Raw genomic sequence first — 9,945 nt, 5'->3', positions numbered from 1 at the left:
TAGCTCACGGAGATGCTGGGGTGATGGCCGAGCTTTGGCAGTCCCATCGCCTCCCGCGGCTGAGCACGGTAACTCTGGATTTGGCAAGCAGAAAGCTTTTCCCCTTCAAAAGAAAACCTGGTGCAATGCTGTTGCCATGCTGGGAGGCTGAGCATGGGTGGGGGTAGAGCCTGTGGTGGGATTAAACAGAAATCCCACCAACACTCAGGGACTGAGCCCTGCAGCCTGGAGTCCGGCACTCCCGGCTGCACCCAACTCCCATCCTGGTGAGCGATTCCCTTGAACTCAGCTAAAAGCCACTGCAGGCCGCTTACGGATAGCAGGAAAAGAGGCCAAGAAGGTCCGAGGTGTCCGTTCCAGGTGAGGCGGGGCTGTCTGGCGAGCTCACGCCGGGTGGATGCTCAGGTGGGGGCACATGGCCGAGCGGAGGAGAGAGCTGCACCTGGAGGCAGAGAACTCGGTGATCTATCAAGCATCCCAGCGCAGGCTCTGCAGCAAGACTTTAATAGACTTATCTTTACCACAATAATGTATTTTATTTTTCCAGTGCACATTCATTATTCACACACTTATTTCCCCACAGATTATGTATGCTGCCTGAGCTCTGTTCTCCTGCCGTATTTTCACAATGTCGGCTCTGGTACCTACTTATTTTTACAGCATTGTCACCTGCAAACGGGTTTCTATTTAATCGCCAAAACTAATAATACGGCTCAGTGGAGATGTCAGAGGTAGGATGCTCGTTCCCTTCCAAAGTCCCTCGTCTGACAAAGACCAGCTGTTGGCACCGAAGCATCCTGCGTGCAACAAGTTTGGGGGCTTTCGGACCACCTCCCGCGCAGATCCTCCACCACGGTGGGTAAATCTTGTGGCTGCAGCATCCAAAGGGCCAGGATGGAGTTTGCTGGAGGAAAAGTGAGGGATATACCATGCATCAACCCTAGTCCCTTATCCCAGGTTTAAAGGGACTTTAAAAGGCTCCCCAAACCTACCTCACAGTCCATCGCTGGACCAGAGCTTCCCAATGCCACATGGCACTGCAAAACCCTTTGACTTGTGCTTCGCTACACTATCCATGAATATTTGAATCACTCAGACCTGGGATGACCCACGGCACAAGAGGAAAAAGTACAAAGTAGCTGCTCGTTAAGTGAGGACATCTGTGAAGCGGGTGAGTGCTGGTGTAGTGGGATGAGCAACATCTGCTCAGAGACATTGAGCTCGGTCTGCAAGGCTTCTGCACAGAGCAGCTGCATGAACTGCACCTCAGTAGCCCAATTTCCAGCATTTCTGGATTTCCAACCTCTTGGCACGTTAACGTGAAGACTGGTCCCTTACCATGGGTTTATGGTAAGCCCAACACTCACCCACAGTTACCAAGGGCACACGAGCACGTCCAAATACTCATGCGCACAAAGCCACCATGCTGTGCCTTCCCCCATATACAGCCACACACACACACACTGCGATACCACACCACCTAACGCCCTGATGATCTATTTTTGAGCTGGATCTTGGCTGGTTTTGGCATTCTGGTGTTTCGTGGAAGATGATGATTTAATTTCATTGCTTTCCTTCCCTGGGAGAGGGAGGTTACTTTACACTGGAGGAAGCGAGGGCTCGTGTTTGCATGCACGACTTTCCATGTGGGGGAAAACAGCACAAAACTTCTGCAAACTGTGAAGCGCTCTGAAAGGAAGAGATACTTCTGTTTTTTCTAGGGTTTAGATTAGCTGCACACTGGGTTCAGGGCTGAATCCTCAGGCAGCCAAGGGGAGCTCAGCACCTTCATCCCAACCATCTCCCTTCTCCATTCGCTCAACTTCAGCCTTGCAACCCAGACGGCGAGGATGGGCTGAGAAAAGCAAAGCCTCCAAGCGCTCAGGGAGAGAGCTTTCCTTGCAGTTGCTTTGTCAGTCCCTCCGCAGGGGCCGAGCAGCCCGTACGAGGTGTCCTCCTGGACGGGTAAGCACAAATCAGTCCTCATCCTTCACCTTGCCATTGGGTGTCCTGGTCCCCTGCAGGACTTGCCAGCTCATGCTCTTTTCCCCAGGCACAGCCTGACCAAGGTCACATTGGCTGAGCCGCCCGCAGGGTTCTGCCCTGCCTCCCTGCTCTCAGCCTGCACCCAACTCCCAGCCCTCATCCACCACCGGCTCCCCATTTTCTCTTCAAGCCTTTTATATTATAACTCCTGAGCCGTGCTTCACCCTGAGTCTGGATGCTCCCCATCCAGGATGGGTCCCTGTCCCCACGCTGCTCCCCCCAGCACAGCCCTGGCTTTGCTGCACAAGTTATTCTCACCCGTAATTCCTCTCCTCCACCTTTAGCCGGTGCATTATTCTGCCCACGTCCCTGCGCTCGCTCCCTGCCTTCAATGAGAGTCATAAATAAGGCATAAGGCACGCTAAAAAGGGAGAGAAAACATTTAATCTTTTCTTCTAGTTTGTTGCAGAGTCAAGGTGGATCTGGCCTCTCAGGATCCCTCCACCGACCCCGGCCGGCTGCTCCCACCCTCCCCGACACTCGCTTATGGAGATGGGAGGGTGAGAAAGGATGGATGCCATTCCCCTGGGGTTAACCTTATAAGGCAATTTTTCTTCTGTTTTTTCTGCAGATGGCAAGTGCCAAACTGCACACAAGCGGGGACATCGGTGCATCCCAGGGAAATGATGGAGATGCCCCGTTAACTGGTTTGTGAGTCCTCAAAATAGAGGGCTCAGTCCCTGAAAGCACCAAGCTCTGCACCCCACAGAAGTTATTTGGGGAAAAAAAGAAGAAATTATCCTATAGCTAAAATCCATTTAACCCCCCAGTGTGAAATCCCAATGCAGAGGGCATCTCCCACCGCCATGCTCACCATGTGCTTCCAGCTCAGCGAAAAATTCAGGGCTGGGTTTGTTCAGGAGCTTTTCCTGTGACTCAAGGACAGGTCATTCGTTGTGGGCTTCTGCCAGGAGGGGTTTTCAGCAGCACTCCGAGGCTCCGAGACCACGGGCGAGCATCCCTGGAGGGAGCAATCCATGGATGCCGCTGCCTGCCGGAGGGTTGCCGTGGCGGCTGCGTCGCTGCCGTCCCTCAGCGATGCCAGGATGAATGTGCTGAGCTCCAGAGAAACAAACAAAAAAAAAAGGGTATTTTGGTTTCCGTAAGCCTGGTTTCCTGAAGAAAAGAGGTTTATGCAATCACACTCCCTGTGCCTGAGACAGCCAGTGAGTCTTCCCTCGTCATTTATACCTTACGAGGCAATTTGAACCAAATTTGACAGTAATAATAGGAATCTGAAGAGAATTATGTTCTGACAGGCTTGGTGAGGATCCACAGACTGGCAGAGGAGTGAAAGACATAATTAATGGTCCCGCTGAGGAAAAGGCCACGTTGTGAGTGTTTTCCTTACTAGATAGCAGAGACTCTACAGGCAATTAAAAGCAGTCCCCAGGGGGAAAGCCTTGGTCAGCGTTTTTGCATTAACCAGCGGGGAAGCCACCAGTAAGGAAACCCCAGCTGGCAGCGGGTATTCTGGGGTCTGCTGGGGCAAGTCTGGCAGAGAAAGCTATTTGGGACATCCCACCATTGCTCTCCTGTGTGGATTCTCTGGTGTCTACTACATGGTTGTGCCACCTGGCAGCCTTCTCACCCACCCGCTCACCTCCTGTCCCACGCTCACGGCTGCGGCACTGGGATGAAGAAGGAGCTTCAGCCAGACACAAGGAGCCCATGGGTGTGCACGGTCCTCACCAGCTGGATCCGTCCCTCCATCCTCACCCTCCACGAGGGCATCACGGTATGTGCTGCCCTACATTTCCCCAGCACAGAGACCGTCTATGCGTGCTCGGAGGACTGACGTGCTTGTCCTGCCATTTCCACTTAGCTCTGCGCAGGCACAGGGATGCGCTGTACATATCTTTAATCTTAAAATATCACTTGTTACACCCAGAATCCAACTGAACATTGCTATTGCAGCTGAAGAAACACCAGTTTGAATCCTCAGGAGATTTAAGGCTTGTTTCAAACCTAAACTTTAATCTTCCTGACATTTTTTTTCCTTCTAAAAAAATTGTCTTAAACAGCAAATGCAAAAGCTCCTGTTTCTGTCGAGTTTATAGCAAAGCAGGTCCCCCATAACCCATCCATCCAGGGCTCAGTTGGACCAGGGTAGGATTCAGCATCATCTCCCAGAGGGATTTTTTTTTTGGCTCTCTGTATCCTCACAACCTAAAGGAGGCTGCCCTGGGGCACAGCGGGCTGGTAAGGAATTAAAAAGCATTTAAAAAACAGTAACAAATTGTCCTACCTGCTGCCTCCCTCCTGCAATCTCACCTGCATCAGCTGGAGGGAAAGGCTTTGTTTGCCTCCAAGATTAAAAGTTCCCTTTCCCTTCATGTCCCTTATTTCAATATTTGGAAACTAGACTGTTTTGCAGCGATGCTTTTTGTCTCCTCTCCATTTCCTTCCCCTGATAGGAAATAATTTGCCGAAGCTGTTGGCGGTCCCCAGGCAGCTCCAAAAGCTCCATTTTGGGGCCAAATTCCCCCTTTACCAGGGTGAGGGACCAAGGGGCTGTTGGGATTTTCCTCCAGCAACTGGTTTCTGCTGGAAACACCAGAGAAGGGCTGAAGCTGTGCATGGACAGTGGATATATGTGACATTTTTTGGCTAGAAAAGTAAAAAGACCCCACCGACCTGCTCTGTATGGTCACTATAATGCTAACCACCCCCCCCCGCGCTCCCTGGCACATCACCGTGGGTGGATGAAACCCAGCACTGGCACTTCCCCTTCTTTGATAAATGCAATGAACCCTCAAACCCAAGAGGTTTGCAAGAAAAAGGAAATAAAATAAATAAACCCAAGTCCCAGTGCTGGGAGAGAGGCAGAGCCTGTGGAGGCTGGCCCAGCAGAGGAATGGGTGGGAATAAAACAATAAAATAAAGGCAGAAAGAGTCAATCTAAGAGGAATTATTTAAGAGGTAGAAGAAAGCCGCTAAAAAAGGGGGGAAAAAAAATCAACCCTCTCTTGGGGGGGAATAAAAACGTTCGAGCAAAAGTAGGCCATTTGCTAAACAATAAAAGGGATGAAGCAGATGATGACTCTAAAATGGCTGAGATGCTGAACTGCTTTTAAAAATCTGCCTTTATCAAGAGAAATGTGGAAAAGTGGTTTGGACAATTAGGAAGTAACAAAGGCCTCATAAAAATAGCTCCAGGGGGAAGAGAAACACTCGGGAAATGGGAGCGTGGCAGCAGCGTCGTGGCAGAGCGCATTAAGGGATTAACTGATGGAGGGGCTGACCCTGCGCCGCGGACTGAGCGGGATGGATGGGTACCAGGGTATGGGGCCGCATCCTGCCCTCTCCTGGCACAGGACCAGGAGCTCCTAAATCTGCTGCCAGCACTGACTTGGGGCTTTGGGAAGCATGGAATAGGGTGAAACGAGAGAGGCTAATGAAGATCCCGTCAGACAAATTGGAGCGTTGCCTCTTCTTCGCCTTTTAATAGCGGAGCCAAATTAAAGACGGCAAAGCAAATTCTCTCTGGATATCAGGATGCGATATCGCTTCCCGGGGGGTGAAATGGAGGAATGATGGAATTAAATTAAGAAAGAGGAAGTTAAAATTGAATATCTGAAAGGAAACGTTGCTTGGAGTAATTCTCTGCTCAGCTGGGGATCGGCGTCCCGGAGGGTGATTGCAGATAAAGTCCGATAGCACCTGGATCTCTTGGCATCCAGAAAGCATTTCAATCAGTTGTGGGAGCTGCTCTGAAGAGCAGAAAGAGGGGCCGCACGCTGCCCAAGGGTGGGTCGGAGCCCACCGTGCTGCAGGGAAGGGCCCTGGGGATGGGGGACAATAGGGGGGAAAAAAAGGAACAAAATATCCAGGCAGGGTGGACTTTCCTGATGGTTTTTTTTCTGCATTACAGCCACCTGAACCCTCACTTTTCAGGGTGGGAAGCAACAGGGAGCAGGAGGAGATGATTTGGGAGCAGGAGGAGATGATTTGAGTCCCTGAGAGACCTGACGCACATCATCACACAGGGCATCTGTCTGCTGCCTCAGTTTCCCCCAGGGATAATATGAAGGAAAGGCCATCATATTCCTACTTCTCTTTCCTATTGCTCTGCATAGGCTGGTGAAACAAAACTACCCTAACAGGTCAGCCCAAAATCCAGCCTTTCCCCAAACTCAGCCTCTGACCATGCTCAGCAGCAAAGCTGATAAATACAGCATGAGAGCATCGTGCTGCTCCCCTAGCTCTTCTCCCCACCTCCCAGGATCTGTATCTTAGGGACAAGGACAGGGGATGCCCCAGCTGCCTGGGGCAAACGTCCTCTCGTGGGCAGCTCCAGCCTGGAGAGAGGATGGTTCCTGCGTCATGGCCAGTGGAGAGGAGGCGGTGGGTGGGAGAGGAGGAGTATTTTTCTGCCAGCCCGAGAACAGCCTGGGGCTGGTGTAAATCTGGCCGCTCCCAGGGGTCACTTCTCCAGCTCTGACTCAGCTGGGCTCTGCTCTTCACTGCTCTCCCTGCCAGCCCCATCCTCTTCCTCCTCCTCCGGCCAGCCTCTCCGCGCCTCCCACGGGGAGCGAACGGCATGTCCCAAACCCCGCTGCTGGAAACCCCTCTTACAGACCAGGGAAGCACCTGGCAGCCTCTTTGCACAGGGAGAAAGAAACAAAGGGGAAAAAAACATGGAAAAAGCTCAGAATAAGGCAATTTGGGGTGCCAGCACCCCCAAGTTTTTAGAAGTATTTTTAGCATCAAGTTTTGAGCTAAAGGAAACAGCTGTATAAACCCTTGCAGCAGGATAGACAGGAGGTAGGAGCCAACACCCTCATATTTTCATTGCACTTTTCCTTAAACCACCCTGAGTCATGCAATTGGCAGCCCCCCCCCCCCCCCCCCCCCGCTTCATCTGAAATGAGAGCGAAGCATCACCAGCATCCCCCAAAAAAGCCTGTCCCCTTCGCAGCGCCAGAAGGCTGACAAAAATAGGCCTCTCTTACTGCAGTGCCAAAAGTACTCACCACCACCCAGGAGCCAAAACCCCACTAAGAGCCCAAGGACCCCTTTTATAGCGAGCTCCCGACCAGCCCAGGAGGGCCTGATCCTGCCCCAGCCCATCACCTGGGAGGCTGCAGGTGAGGCTCAGCCCAGCCTTGCACTTAAAAGCCCAGTTTTCTTCTTAAATGCAGTGATTTAAACAACCAGTTTTGGTGGTTTTCCTTTAAATTATGGCATGTTCTGGCTTTGCACTGGGCTTGGGGAGAGGAGAAAGATTCCTTGGTTTTGGGAAAATTAATCCCTGCTTGGGGAGGAACCAACAGTCTCTGGCTTCAACCTCCGATCTCCTCCTGGAGGAGTAGGGACAAGCAGTGACAGCGGGGCAGTAAATCAGGGGACGGGTTTCTGCACAGCTTTCCAAGCAATCAAGATGAGACAGAAATATCCCCGAGTGCGGAGCACCTGCTCCAGTTACCACCCACCTGCTCAGCCCCAGCTGGGGCCCAAAAAGCCAGAGGAGATCACTGGGATCTTTAATAAATCTTGTGATGACCCAGTCTGGGTTTTAGGGCAAAGAAAAGGCAAAAAGGCTTCCGAGTGTACCCTGAGTGGCCCACCTAACCTCTCCCACTGTGGTGGGCTTGCTCCCTTGCCCTGGCCTCTTGCAAGAGACTGCCCCTAGCCTGGGGCACCCAATTTCTGCTAGTCCCAGTCCAAGGTGAGAAAAGCAAAGACACTCACCAGGGATGCACGCAGGAGAGAAGCAGAGGAGGACTCTGATTTCGGCCATGGAAACCCCAGCTGAGCTGGTCCCCAATTCTCCTGCTGAGGTCCCAGGCTGTTGGTGGTCAGGGAAGGTCTTCTGCTATTGCACCAGCCAGTAAGTCCAGCAGGCTGGTGAGCTGAGGCTCATTCCTGCAAAGAGCAATGACATAGGTGGGGTTTTTTTGGCCAGAAAACCATTGATCTCCCACCAGATCTGCCTTGCAGACATTCAGTGGTCTGTACAGAGGAAGAGATCACCTCTGTGTCACATGAGGATACAAAATTAGGACCATGAGAAGATATGAACGGTGACCCAGGAAAGACAGCCTGGGTTCTATCAGCTCTAGTAATGCAAAAACTTTGAGGGGGAAATTTTCTGGTTTGTCTGGGAAGGTCGGGTACTGGGCTCACGTTAGCTCTGGCATGGAGCTGTGAGTCCATCAATTGTCTGAGCTGGACCCATCTGCAGCTACAAGCTCGATGCAAAGAGAAAAGGCCATCACACCTCCCAGAACAACTACTGGGTGACTGTTCCCATTACATCTTGTTCTCAGCACTGATCTCTACGCTGTATGAGAAGTAAAGAGGATCCCAAGCCATCATCCGAGGGTGCAATTCCTTGGATGCAGATGCAACCCTTGGCAAGGAAGAGAGCTGCTGGCCGTGAGCCATACAAGCACAGATTGGTGTCTGGTACCAAATGCCATTGCTCCATGAGCTAAAAATTATATGTTCAAGTCGAACAGGAGAAATTGGCTAAAAAGCAAAAATTAAGGGACTCAGCAAATAAAATGTTGGCATTGTGAGTGACTGGTCAGAAGAGATAATATTAGGGTTGGCATGGAAGAGTCTTTGTGTGTCAAGGAGAGAGTCCTGTCTCAGCATAAGACATGGAGATGCTGAGCTGAAGGGTTGACGTTCAAAGGAGCCGAAGGTGCTTTCTACTTAAATTTGGGCAGTACACCATAAAGAGGGCTGGCTCCTGGGCACATGGCTACTGGTAGCAGCTTCAGGGTGGTGCTTTGGGGGGAAAACTCAATGGGCTATAGAGTCAGAAATCAAAATTCTGCCTGTCCAACCTTCTTGATTGGTCTTGAACAGACATAGATGGAGAACTCAGCCTGCTCCATGCACCGGTATGGGGGGAAGGTCTTTGCCATTTCAGCCACACCACCCGTGTAGGCAAAACAGAGGGTCAGCCAATTCTTGGCTTGGGTTTTGTTCAAGGAAAGAGGTGCATCACCTCATCCCAGGAAAAGGGCTTGGGCATTCACTTGCTAGAAGTGCCCTGGAAGATATGAGCGTGAAAGACCAAGACAACTGGTCTCTGTCTACAGAAGCCATCCAAGCGGAACAAGCTTTCAGCTAAGGAAAGCTTCCTAAACACGGAGCTCCGGTGTCTGTGCTGTCAGAAGTGATGTTGTAAATGGGCCTTGGATGTACTATCACCTTGTAATACTGTACAAAGAGCTTGGTGGATCAAGTGGAAAAATGATGACTTTTCAGAAGAAATAATCCACTGGAGACGGGGAAAAAAAGCAGTAGGTTAGACTGATGTGAATCTACTGTTTTTTCTCTGAGCTGTGCAAAAAGGATTTTTTTCCCAAGAAAAGCTGGCTCTGCCAGAGGTTTGGGCAATAAAGTCATACCTCCTGCAATATCGTGGCACACAATACTTCTTGGAGAGTTTGTGTGAGCAGTCATACAAGGCAAAGTCTTGATCCATCACCTCCCCTTAGATCCGAGTTTTGGTCATCTTTCACTGCTACTTACTCATCACCGTTATAGGCTCCAGCCCTTTTTCCTCAAACAACAGCGAGAAACACAACCGTTCAGATGTACCGTCATGGTTTTTAATACATTTTGCCTTCCAGGGCTGCAAAGAAAGTGCAGAGAAATTGTTCTGATGGCTCAGATGTGGGGATGGGTGAAAAGGGGAGCGGGAAACATGATGGTGATTGATGGAGAAAGGGTCACAGTGGGTTGGCGAGAGTGCCCTGGAGCACGCTCTCCCGGGGCTGGAGCTAGCCTGGGGTGGGAGAGCAGAGAGCAGCTGAGACCTTTGCTGGTAGCCATGGTTGGGCCAGCTCAAAGGGAACTGGGAGCTGGGACACTGCAGACCCTGGGTACAGACAGTCTGGAGCACTGGGACAAGGCACAAGGTCACCCAGAGAGTCTGGG

At 51.2% G+C, this 9,945-nt stretch overlaps 1 long non-coding RNA gene across 2 annotated transcripts; it reads right to left on the bottom strand.

The window, feature by feature from the left end:
- Window positions 1-516: 516 nt before the first annotated feature.
- On the bottom strand, window positions 517-7,907 carry LOC115347734. Of its 2 annotated transcripts, XR_003925594.1 has the most exons (3): window positions 7,741-7,907; window positions 2,861-3,101; window positions 517-904 (listed from the first exon to the last, which is right to left on the bottom strand). It is a non-coding gene; the product is annotated as an uncharacterized LOC115347734 (long non-coding RNA). The 2 variants fall into 2 exon arrangements; XR_003925595.1 differs by lacking the exon at window positions 7,741-7,907 and having other exon boundaries at window positions 2,861-3,389.
- Between the last annotated feature and the right edge of the window lie 2,038 nt (window positions 7,908-9,945).

The sequence above is a fragment of the Aquila chrysaetos genome, chromosome 10, assembly GCF_900496995.4.
Source record: "Aquila chrysaetos chrysaetos chromosome 10, bAquChr1.4, whole genome shotgun sequence".
NCBI classification, from domain to species: Eukaryota; Metazoa; Chordata; class Aves; order Accipitriformes; family Accipitridae; genus Aquila; species Aquila chrysaetos.
This window is presented reverse-complemented; position numbering and strand designations above follow the sequence as displayed.